Below are 12,034 nucleotides of genomic sequence, written 5' to 3' on the forward strand. Positions count from 1 at the left end.
GTTACTAGGCCTGGATAAATTAACGTGTAAACCTGAATCTATCACACAGGTTATACAAACTTATACATAACCACAATGTATATACATGCACTTAGTTATGATCCCGACTACAATACTAGACAGTAAGATTGCCATTGTTCATATGGTTCATGTAGCTATTTAAATATCTTGCTATATTGTCACTTAGATCTCTGTCTGAAAATAGTTTACAAGATGTTGGTAATGCACGCATCTCTTACCCATGGAAACCAATCATAGCTCAGCTTTTATTTTAAAATTAGCTGTGGGAAAATGAAAACTGAGCTCTGATTGGATTCCATGGGTAACTAGAACAGTTTTAACTCATACTACCCCATTGTGTGCCGAAGAGTAAAATGTGAAGGTTTTTGTCCCCCGGGTGTAATGGTCTCAATGGGGCAGATTTATCAAGCTGTCTGAAAGTCAGAATATTTCTAGTTGCCCATGGCAACCAATCACATCTCCCCTTTAAAATATTCATGAGCACTGGTAAAATGAAAGCTGAGCTGCCATGGGCAACTAGAAATATTCTGACTTTCAGACAGCTTGATAAATCTGCCCCAATGTGTCCGTCAATTGGTGCTCATGAAGTAACCCTCTTAGCCTACACAGACTTTGCTGTGACAAGGAGGAAGAGCCCAAAGAGGTATTGATACTATTGTATAAGGCAACGTTGAAGTCGCCTCCCACAACTAGGTGGCCCTCAGCAAAGTTTTCTTTGAGATCTAAGAAGGAGAATAAAGCTTGGGCTTGCCCAGTATTGGGGAGATGCAGGGAGGCAAATGTGTACGTGTTGTCATCTATCTTGCCTTTAAGTATGATCACACTGCCCTGCACTCACAGCATGAGTCTATGAACAAGCATTGCACCAAGGCAGGGATTAAGATCGAGGTGCCCCTTGCCCATGGATCAGTAGTGTAGCTATGGTAGGCGTTGGGTATCTTCTGTCTGTAAAATTATACGGTCTGGCCTCACTTAGGTGGGTTTCCTGTTTGAAAGCAATTTTGGATTTTCCTCCCCCTGAGCATGTTAAACTGGACCTCTTCACGGGCTATGGAGACCCTTCACATTGAGGGAACCAATTGTTAGCTGCCCTGAGTCCCTGAGAGGGGGGGGGGGGGGCAAGGATAGGGAAATAGGGTAGTGTGGGTAAGGAGTCAGAGTAAGCTAGATGGGAGTGACCAGCGGTCCCTTAAAGGAAGAAGAAGAATAGCAAAAGAGGTTGTAGAGAAAGTGATGAGGGTCAATACCTAAGTCCCTTACACAAAGATCAGGGAAGCGGCTCCCCCTAAAAAGAGGAAAGAGTGGGGAACGTAGAAGGCAATAGTGCAAGGCTCCAGTACGAACAGCCATATATATAACAATTCCTAACTTAGAGCGGTCAACTTCTCTCACCCGCCTTTAGGTACCATGGTAAGACTAGACCATGTGCCTAGAAAGAGAAGGGCCAATGGGAGAGGCTCAGTGCTTCAATTCTTCAAGTAATATTTATAACACATATTAACATTTAAACAGTAGAGGAATGTGGATGAATCACATGCTGGAGGGCTTTATAATCAAATCTCAGGCCATAAAAGGAATATAGGTGCATGTAGTAATATTGAGGCTTAGTTGAAAATAATAGTAGTAGCCCTCCAGTGTGGATGGTTTTCCCCAATACAGGAAAAATGTCATGGCATCAAGCCATGTTCAACATGGTTCTAATATCAAGCGACTCTATGCAGCTGGTAATATGTCTTTACGGATATTGATCACTAGATGGCAATATTTCCTAATGTTGCTCAAATCCTGCAATAGCATGTGGCGAGTGTGCATTGATCAGAAGTGTATGCAGTGTCCAAAGCGGGATTTAGGATTAAGGGACTCGAGTATGAGGGACTTTAGCAGGTAACTGCTGTATTTTTGTGTTAATTTACTTTGATATCTTTTCTTCCGTATTTCTCTTGTATTCCCCATTAGAGCGACGAACCCCATAAGTGGCAATGCTACACAGTTTAAATCCTGTGCCATGTATGCTTTCCTTGAACAGCCTTTCGAGGGGGAATACTGCTGTGTGGGATGTGTGAAAATTGCTCATCTGGAAGCCCACATTCTGGGTCTGGTAAGATGGGTGTGGGGAGGGAATTATGGAGGTGTGAGGAGGCAGCTAGTTGGGTGACATGTAGAGGGAAGAGTTGCAGGGAGTCTAGTCCTGATCTGGTGCACCCCAATAAGTTTGCCAGGCTGGCGTATGAGGGGGATATCAGCACTGGGGTAGCAGTGCTGCAGCAAGACATGGCCTCTAGGAACCAGAAGACTGCTCCAGTAAGAAGTGTAATGGGAGCACAGGCAAGGTCAGACAGGTGCTGGTAGTGGGAGATTTGATTATTAGGGGAACAGTCAGGGCAATCTGTCACAAAGACCGTGCATACTGAACGGTGTGTTTGCCGGGTGCTCGGGTTTGGCATGTTGCGGATCGGGTTGACAGATTACTGGGAGGGGCTGGGGAGGAACTAGCGGTCATGGACCACATTGGCACTAACGACAAAGTAAGAGGTAGGTGGAAGGTCCTTAAAAATGATTTCAGGGATTTAGGCCATAAGCTCAGTGCAAGGACCTCATGCTCAGGGTATGGGCTTCTGCCCATATATACCTCCGGGTATATACGTATTTCAGAACCATCCACTTGTATTGTTTCCCGGCTCCAGGCTGCACGCATTATTTTCTCCCTGTCCGGAAAGTAGTGTAGGCGACTTTGGATATCTCTGGTGGCCCTGACTCAATCTTCCGGAATTCTGGAAACTCTGTGGATTCTGTGGAACAGAAGTTTTGAGTCTGCAGGTTGGTGTAAGATGTCATAAAAGTTACCCTCTCAGATAAGCTATTGTCTTGCTGTTGTTCAGGCGAGCCCTTTATGCGTATATTATGCATGCCGCGGTTTTATTGACCATCTAATAGAAGTGTCAAGTGTATAGAAGGGGAGATTGCTGGTTGTAACTCCCTATGTAGGAAAAAGACATCTGGATGGCGCACATTGGTCTTTAATTTTGATATGTGTATGTGCGTGTGGACTGCAACCAAAAAATCTCCAATCCCATTGTTATTCAAACGAATATTCAAACGATTAAATGTGAGGGGAGATATGCTAGAGTCCATGTGAACTACAACAAAAGTCTCTTATACTTTTGTGGTGTGAAAGTGACTGACTATGAATGTGAACGGGTGTGTATATGCATATATATATATTTTATTTTTTTAAATTAATCCTACCTATCTAGCTATAGATCTATTAGTGTCGTGTGACCGCAAGTGTTTGCACTGTATATTGTAGTGTACAAATTAGTTCAACTGTAAATACTGTGTATAAATAATCTAACTGTCAGGTCCGCTAGGGAAAATGCTGGGACTTCTGGTTCTTCTGGTGGTGCCAGCAGCGTTCTCCGAACCACGGCGCGTATCCGCGCAAACTCCACCTCTCGTCTCGGGCAGCGGCTGCTAAGATCTCGTGCTGTCTAGGAGTTGTGTTCGGAACTGCTGGGACTTGTGCTACCTTTGCTTGGTGCCTGGTTGTTCTGCACCATGAGGGGTTAATTCCCAGAAGCTGTCCAGCTCCTATCAGGTTCTGGAGGTGGAGTTCTGGCTGCATAAATTGCAGCTTCACTAGTCACCTGTGCCAGTGTTTGAAATCCCTTCTCCACTCGCTCATAGCATTAGGTTTGACTTGCTCTGTATCTGTATCGTTGTAACCTCGGCTCGTTTTTTGACTCTTTGCCTACTGATTTTGCTTTTGACGTACCCTCTCGTTGTGAATCTGGCTAGTTTACTATTCTTTTGTGTTTTATGTTTGTCAGTCTGTTTGTGCTTCCCTTCGCACACTTATCAGTGTAATTCGAGTCTTCAAGTAGTCGCTATAGGAAGGGACAGAGGTTGGGGCAAGCTCAGGGCACACTATCCCCTGTCTTTTGTGTTACCCAATCCTAACAGAAACACTGGCCTCACATAGGTCTGCATCCTGTATTCTCTCCTCCCATGGAGCCTTTGTCAGCTGTGGTCGCTCAGGTCCAGGATCTCAGCTTGTTCAGGATCTAGCTTCCCGTCTCCAAATTCAGGAATCTATGCAGGTTCCACGGCAGACGCCACCGCAGGATCCACTGCCACCCATACCTGAACCTAAGGTTCCTCTCCCTGACTTGTTTTTTGGTGACCGTAAGAAATTTTTTTCATTTCAGGAGGGGTGTAAACTTTATTTTTCTTAAAGTCTTCGTTCATCGGGCACAGAGACTCAAAGGGTGGGCGTGGTAATTTCCCTATTGCGTGGGGATCCGCAAAATTGGGCCTTTTCTCTCCCACCTGACTCTCCATCCTGTTCTTCTCTTGACGCTTTTTTTTCTGCTTTAGGCCAGATTTATGACGAACCTAACCGCCGAGCACTGGCAGTTTCCCACCTTAGATCTCTGTGTCATCTCTGTGTCAGCAGAAGATTATTGTGCCCAGTTCAGTCAGTATGTGACTGACTCGCAATGGAATGACTGCGCCCTAAAAGACCAATTTATGTCCGGACTGTCAGACCGAGTACAGGACTTAGTCTTAGCTTATGCCGAGCCTCAGACATTAGATGATGCTATGACTCTGGTCATCCGAGTTGATCGTCACCTAAGATCCAGGCGATCACCTCGGGTGTCCTCTGACTGTCAGCCAGCGGCCAGTCTGTCTCCAGGTAGTCCAGAATTGGAATCCATGGAGCTGAATAGCATCTCTCCTGCACAGCGGAAGCAACATAGACTGAGACGTCATCTTTGTTTCTACTGTGGAAGTCCTGATCATCAGATCAACACCTGTTCCAAGAGGCAGCAGCAGGAAAACTTCCGCTCCTAAGCAGTAGTCGGGGGGACTGCTTAGGAGCTCAGGTACTCCCAATTGTGTCTAGAATGTATTTACCTTGTACGGTTAAGTTTCAGTCTGTTTCCTGCACTGGTCGCGCCTTTTTGGATTCAGGTACTGCATCTAATTTTATTGATTATAATTTTGTCTCTCAGTTTTGCATGTCATTGATTCCATTGTCCACTCCTATTCAGATGTCGGGTGCGGATTTGACCCCTCTACAGGCAGGGTTGATTAAATTCCGAACCCCGCAGATAAAGCTTATGGTAGGAGCTATGCATGAAGAATGGTGTTCTTCCCTAGTTATGGAAAACTTGTCTGCAAACGTCATTCTTGGTCTACCCTGGCTCCGGATCCATAATCCGGTAATTAATTGGGAAACTCTGGAGCTGGTTCACTGGGGTCCTCACTGTAAGGATCACCTGACCAGAGTTTCATTATGTACAGTGGTGGCAGAAGATCAGAGTCTTCCAGGTTTTCTCTCTGACTACTCAGATGTGTTTTCAAAACCCTTGTCCCAAGTCCTTTCTCCTCACAGGGAGTATGATTGTAAAATTGACCTTCTTCCTGATGCTAAATTACCAAAGGGTCGAATATATAACCTGTCAGTACCTGAACGGGAGGCACTGAAGAGTTATATTGATGAGAGTTTGACAATCGGACATATTCGTCCCTCTGAGTCGCCCACTGGGGCCGGGTTCTTTTTTGTTGAGAAAAAAGATGGTGGTTTACGGCCGTGTATTGGTTATCGAGAATTAAATAAGATAACGGTAAAAAACTCAGGTCCTCTCCCCTTGATCCCGGATCTCTTAAATCAGGTTTCTGGGGCCCAAGTTTTCTCTAAATTAGATCTCAGAGGGGCTTATAACCTGATTCGGATTCGAGAAGGGGATGAGTGGAAAACCGCATTTAATACACCTTTGGGACACTTTGAATACCTGGTTATGCCCTTTGGTTTGAGTAATGCCCCAGCGGTTTTTCAAGGGTTTATGAACTCCATCTTTCATGATTACATCGATGTGTTTATGGTGGTGTATTGTAGGACAGCGGCTGGAAAGGTAATAGATGGTGTATATATTCCTTTCAGGTTACTTCCATACCTGGGGTAAAGGGTTAATGCACTGACCAGAGACTGCACAGCCCTAATTACCAAGTGCAGCTGGGAGAAGGGGTTTTATCCCAGAGCTGCATACTGGGCTGGAGCTCTGTGTGAGAGACATTGCTCTGGAAGGCTTGCCAGCCGCGTGTCACTAGCCGCTGTGAGTACGCTGTTTTGCTAGAGAGGGACTTACCGATGTACAGGTAGTGCTCAGACGAGCCCGTTTTTGTTTCCCCGCTTTGTTTTTATTTTACTTGCCTGTAAAGCTGCATTGTTTTGGCTGCCAATAAAAGCCGCAAGGAAACCGCATTTCTGCTGTCAAGCCTGTCTGTGTCTCTTTGTCACATTAAAACTGACCCCGCTACATCTTGGTGGAGGATGTGGGCAGTTTCTTAAAGAGACAGTACTCTTAAAGGGACGGTTGCAACAGACAAAGGCCTGACTAAACATGGAGGAGCTTATAAAGCAGCTGGTGCAGTCCAACATCAACCTCCAACAAGCAAACCTCTGCAGCGACAAGTGCATGAGGAAGTGGTAAAGATGCACCAGACATCGGTTAGAGAGCAACAGCAGCTGAACCAGTCCCTCCAGCAGCAGTTACAAGTCTTGGGTGAGAGACAAGTGACAGCTCCAGCATTGCAGTCTATGCCATGCCATTTGGTGCAAAAGACGCTAAGAAAGATGACTCCGGAAGATGACATTGAGGCGTATCTGGGTACCTTTGAAAGGATTGCCGAGAGAGAGAGTCTACCCCAGGACCAGTGGGCGGATGTGTTGGCCCCATTTTTGTCAGGAGAACCCCAAAAAGCCTACTTTGACCTGCGAGTGCAGGATGCAAAAGTTTATGCAAAGCTGAAAGGGGAAATCCTGGCTAGGCTAGGGGTTACCTTGGCTGTCCGAGCCCAGCGTGTCTACAACTGGGAATATGATCCTGACAAGCCTGTACGGTCTCAGATGTATGACCTCTACAATCTCACCAACAAGTGGTTGCAGCCGGAAGCCCTCTCCACAGACCAGATTGTGGACCGCGTGGTCTCTGATCGTTTCATCCGCGCCCTACCAGTGAGGATGCAGCGCGGCCTTGGATATACGAATCCTAAATGCATTGATTATTTGGTTTCTGCAGTTGAGAGGTTCACAGCTACAGAAGAGTACCTGCAGGATGTGCGTAACCCTGGGAACAAAAGAAAACCATCCACTGGTAAGACTGTTCCTATTGTTAAAGGGATGAGACTGTCTGTTAAAGAGGGTGCTGTCCCCTCAGAGGGCCAAGCCAAAAGACTATCAAATCCCCGAAGGGACACGGTGCCTGGTGCTCGGGCACAGATAGTTTGCTGGCGTTGCGGTGCTTTAGGACATGTTGCTGCAAGTTGTCCAGAACTAACTGAACCCATGGACTGCGATTTGGGCAGACGCAGGTCTTATTTTGCAAGGCCCTCATATGCTGCCCAAAAAGACATTGTAAGTGAGCGGCAAGTGTGCCCTGTCAAGATTGGAGGGCGTCATGTGATGGCCCTGCTGGACTCGGGAAGTCTAGTGACTTTGTTGCATGCCAGCCTGGTCGACCCTGACCAAGTTCAGACCCGCTGGATGGGGGTGGTGTGTATACATGGTGATTCAAAAGACTATCCCACAGCCTTGGTGAAACTGGAGACTCCATGTGGGTCAGTGAGGCATGAAGTGGGCGTGGTTAAAGACTTGATGCACCAAGTCATACTGGGGTGTGATTTTCCTCTGTTTTGGAACCTGTGGGAAAATAAGCAAGCTAAGGTGTGTAGGTCAAATCAAAATGTGAAAAATCTGTGTAAACTTTCAAACACGGTGACAGAAGCATCAAAGGAAATGGAGAACTTTCCTTTAGAGGTCCTCGCTGGAGACTCGGAGGAAACTTCGCCTGAGTTCTCTGCCCTACAAATTGCAAAGGGAAACTTTGGTACAGAACAGTTGAGGGACCCCAACCTAGCTAATGCCTGGAAGAATGTAAAGGTGATCAATGGTGTTTCCCAAGAACCAGGTAGAGAGTTGGTGTATCCACATTTTATGGTAAATAATGATTTGCTGTATAGAGTTAAGAAAACCGACTCTGAGGTTGTGGAGCAACTTGTGGTACCACAGTCCCACATACGCTTGGTATTGGAGCTGGGCCATTCACATGTACTGGGTGGGCACCTGGGGACAGAAAAGACCAGGGAACGTATAGAGCGGAGGTTCTTTTGGCCCGGTATCTATAAGGCAATAGAGGACTTCTGCCAGTCTTGCCCAGAGTGTCAAATACACACCCCTAGACCACACTTCCGTAGTCCGCGGATTCCGCTACCCATAACTGAAATACCTTTTGAGCGCATAGCTATGGATTTGGTTGGGCCCCTTCCTAAGTCTGGCAGGGGGCACCAGCATATTTTGGTCGTACTTGACTATGCCACACATTATCCCGAGGCCATCCCTCTCAGAAACACCTCTTCAAAAGCAATAGCAAGGGAACTATTCCAAATGTTCACTCGAACGGGGATCCCTAAAGAGATGCTAACCGACCAAGGGACACCATTTATGTCAAAAGTCACCAAAGAGCTGTGTCATCTCCTAAATATTGCCCAATTACGTACGTCTGTATATCACCCACACAGGGGTGCACCTAGCCTTTCTGCTGCCTGAGGCGAGCTATAGAATGACGCCCCCCCCCCTCCATATATGTTATATATCAAGGAGTGTCAGGACCAGACCCAATCATATTGGTTTAATTTGAAAATAAAGCAATGCAAAATACATAGTGTGCCACCATGTACTATATAATACACACAGCGAGCTACCACAAAGCAGAAAATACATACAACAATCCGCCATATAATATAAAATCAATCCATCATGCCAACATATATTATAAAATACATCCGGCCCCCCCCATGTAATATATAATACATACAGCGTGCCGCCATATACCATATAATACATACAGCGTGCCGCCATATACCATATAATACATACAGCGTGCCGCCATATACCATATAATACATACAGCGTGCCGCCATATACCATATAATACATACAGCGTGCCGCCATATACCATATAATACATACAGCGTGCCGCCATATACCATATAATACATACAGCGTGCCGCCATATACCATATAATACATACAGCGTGCCGCCATATACCATATAATACATACAGCGTGCCGCCATATACCATATAATACATACAGCGTGCCGCCATATACCATATAATACATACAGCGTGCCGCCATATACCATATAATACATACAGCGTGCCGCCATATACCATATAATACATACAGCGTGCCGCCATATACCATATAATACATACAGCGTGCCGCCATATACCATATAATACATACAGCGTGCCGCCATATACCATATAATACATACAGCGTGCCGCCATATACCATATAATACATACAGCGTGCCGCCATATACCATATAATACATACAGCGTGCCGCCATATACCATATAATACATACAGCGTGCCGCCATATACCATATAATACATACAGCGTGCCGCCATATACCATATAATACATACAGCGTGCCGCCATATACCATATAATACATACAGCGTGCCGCCATATACAATATAATACATACAGCGTGCCACCATATAATACATACAGCGTGTCTCCATATACCATATAATACATACAGTGTGCCACCATATAATACATACAGCATGCAGCCATATACCATATAATACATACAGCGTGCAGCCATATACCATATAATACATACAGCGTGCAGCCATATACCATATAATACATACAGCGTGCCCCCATATACCATATAATACACACAGCGTGCCGCCATATACCATATAATACACACAGCGTGCCGCCATATACCATATAATACATACAGCGTGTCTCCATATACCATATAATACATACAGTGTGCCACCATATAATACATACAGCATGCAGCCATATACCATATAATACATACAGCGTGCAGCCATATACCATATAATACATACAGCGTGCAGCCATATACCATATAATACATACAGCGTGCCCCCATATACCATATAATACACACAGCGTGCCGCCATATACCATATAATACACACAGCGTGCCGCCATATACCATATAATACATCCAGCGTGCCGCCATATACCATATAATACATACAGTGTGCCGCCATATACCATGTAATACATACAGCGTGCCCCCATATACCATATAATACATACAGCGTGCCGCCATATACCATATAATACACACAGCGTGCCGCCATATACCATATAATACACACAGCGTGCCGCCATATACCATATAATACATCCAGCGTGCCGCCATATACCATATAATACATCCAGCGTGCCGCCATATACCATATAATACATACAGCGTGCCGCCATATACCATATAATACATACAGCGTGCCGCCTTATACCATATAATACATACAGCGTGCGGCCATATACCATATTATACATACAGCGTGCCGATATGTAAAATATACTATATGGAGGCACGTGGTGTGTATTATATACTATATGGAGGCACGCGGTGTGTATTATATACTATATGGAGGCACGCGGTGTGTATTATATACTATATGGAGGCACGCGGTGTGTATTATATACTATATGGAGGCATGCGGTGTGTATTATATACTATATAGAGGCACGCTGTATATATAGAGGCACGCTGTATGTATTGTATACTTTATGGCGGCACGCTGTATTTAATATAAAATACACACAGCATACCACCATATACCATATAATACATACAGCGTGCCGCCATATAATATATACAGCGTGCCGCCATATACCATATAATATATACAGCATACGCCATATACCATATTATACATACAGCATACGCCATATACCATATTATACATACAGCGTGCCTCCATATAGTATATAATACACACCGCATGCCTCCATATAGTATATAATACACACCGCGTGCCTCCATATAGTATATAATACACACCACGTGCCTCCATATAGTATATTTTACATATCGGCACGCTGTATGTATAATATGGTATATGGCCGCACGCTGTATGTATTATATGGTATAAGGCGGCATGCTGTATGTATTATATGGTATATGGCGGCACGCTGTATGTATTATATGGTATATGGCGGCACGCTGTATGTATTATATGGTATATGGCGGCACGCTGTATGTATTATATGGTATATGGCGGCACGCTGTATGTATTATATGGTATATGGCGGCACGCTGGATGTATTATATGGTATATGGCGGCACGCTGTGTGTATTATATGGCGGCACGCTGTATGTATTATATGGTATATGGTGGTATGCTGTGTGTATTTTATATTAAATATACACACTCATACAGCAGGTACATATATATACAGCATATACACTCATATAGCATGCATATACTCACACACTCACCACACACATTCAGTATACACACACTTATATACAGTCATACAGTATACATACACACACACACACTGTAGAGTATATACATGCATACAGAGATAGATCTAAATATATAGTAGCTACATACTTACCATAATCGTTGAAGCAGGCCGAGGACGGGTGAGTCGGGCGGCCGGGAGGGGATCGGAGCCGGGAGCGAGACCCAGGGGGGGGTTTTAGGGGCTTCGGAGCCGAGCGCCGTGGTCGGTGCTGGGGGGGGGGGTGGTTTGGTTGGTCGGTGTTCGGAGTTGGGGGGGGGGAGAGCTGGGAACGCGGGGGCGGGAGGGATCGGCGCCGACAACTTTCGAAACGGAGAGCGGCAAGCGGCGGTGTGGGGTGGGCTGAGGTATACGGAGGGCGGGAGTGTCGGCCAGCGGCCGGAACTAGGTGCTGGACGGAGCACTGGAGTGCTTCTGGGCCGGAAGCATGGTGCAGGCTGGGAGCATGGTGCCACAGGGAGGGCTGCAACAGCCCGTTTGGCGGGCGGGAGATCCATGCAGGCGGGGGTCGGGTGCACGGGGCCTTCGTCAGTGGGAAACTCGATGCCAGCCGGCGGGGAGCGGAAGCACGGTGCCGCCCCTTCGTCGAGCAGGAGGCGTGCCGCCTGAGGTGAGATGCTCAACTCGCCTCATGG

The sequence above is a fragment of the Engystomops pustulosus genome, chromosome 4 (genome assembly GCF_040894005.1).
Source record: "Engystomops pustulosus chromosome 4, aEngPut4.maternal, whole genome shotgun sequence".
In the NCBI taxonomy this organism is placed as follows: domain Eukaryota; kingdom Metazoa; phylum Chordata; class Amphibia; order Anura; family Leptodactylidae; genus Engystomops; species Engystomops pustulosus.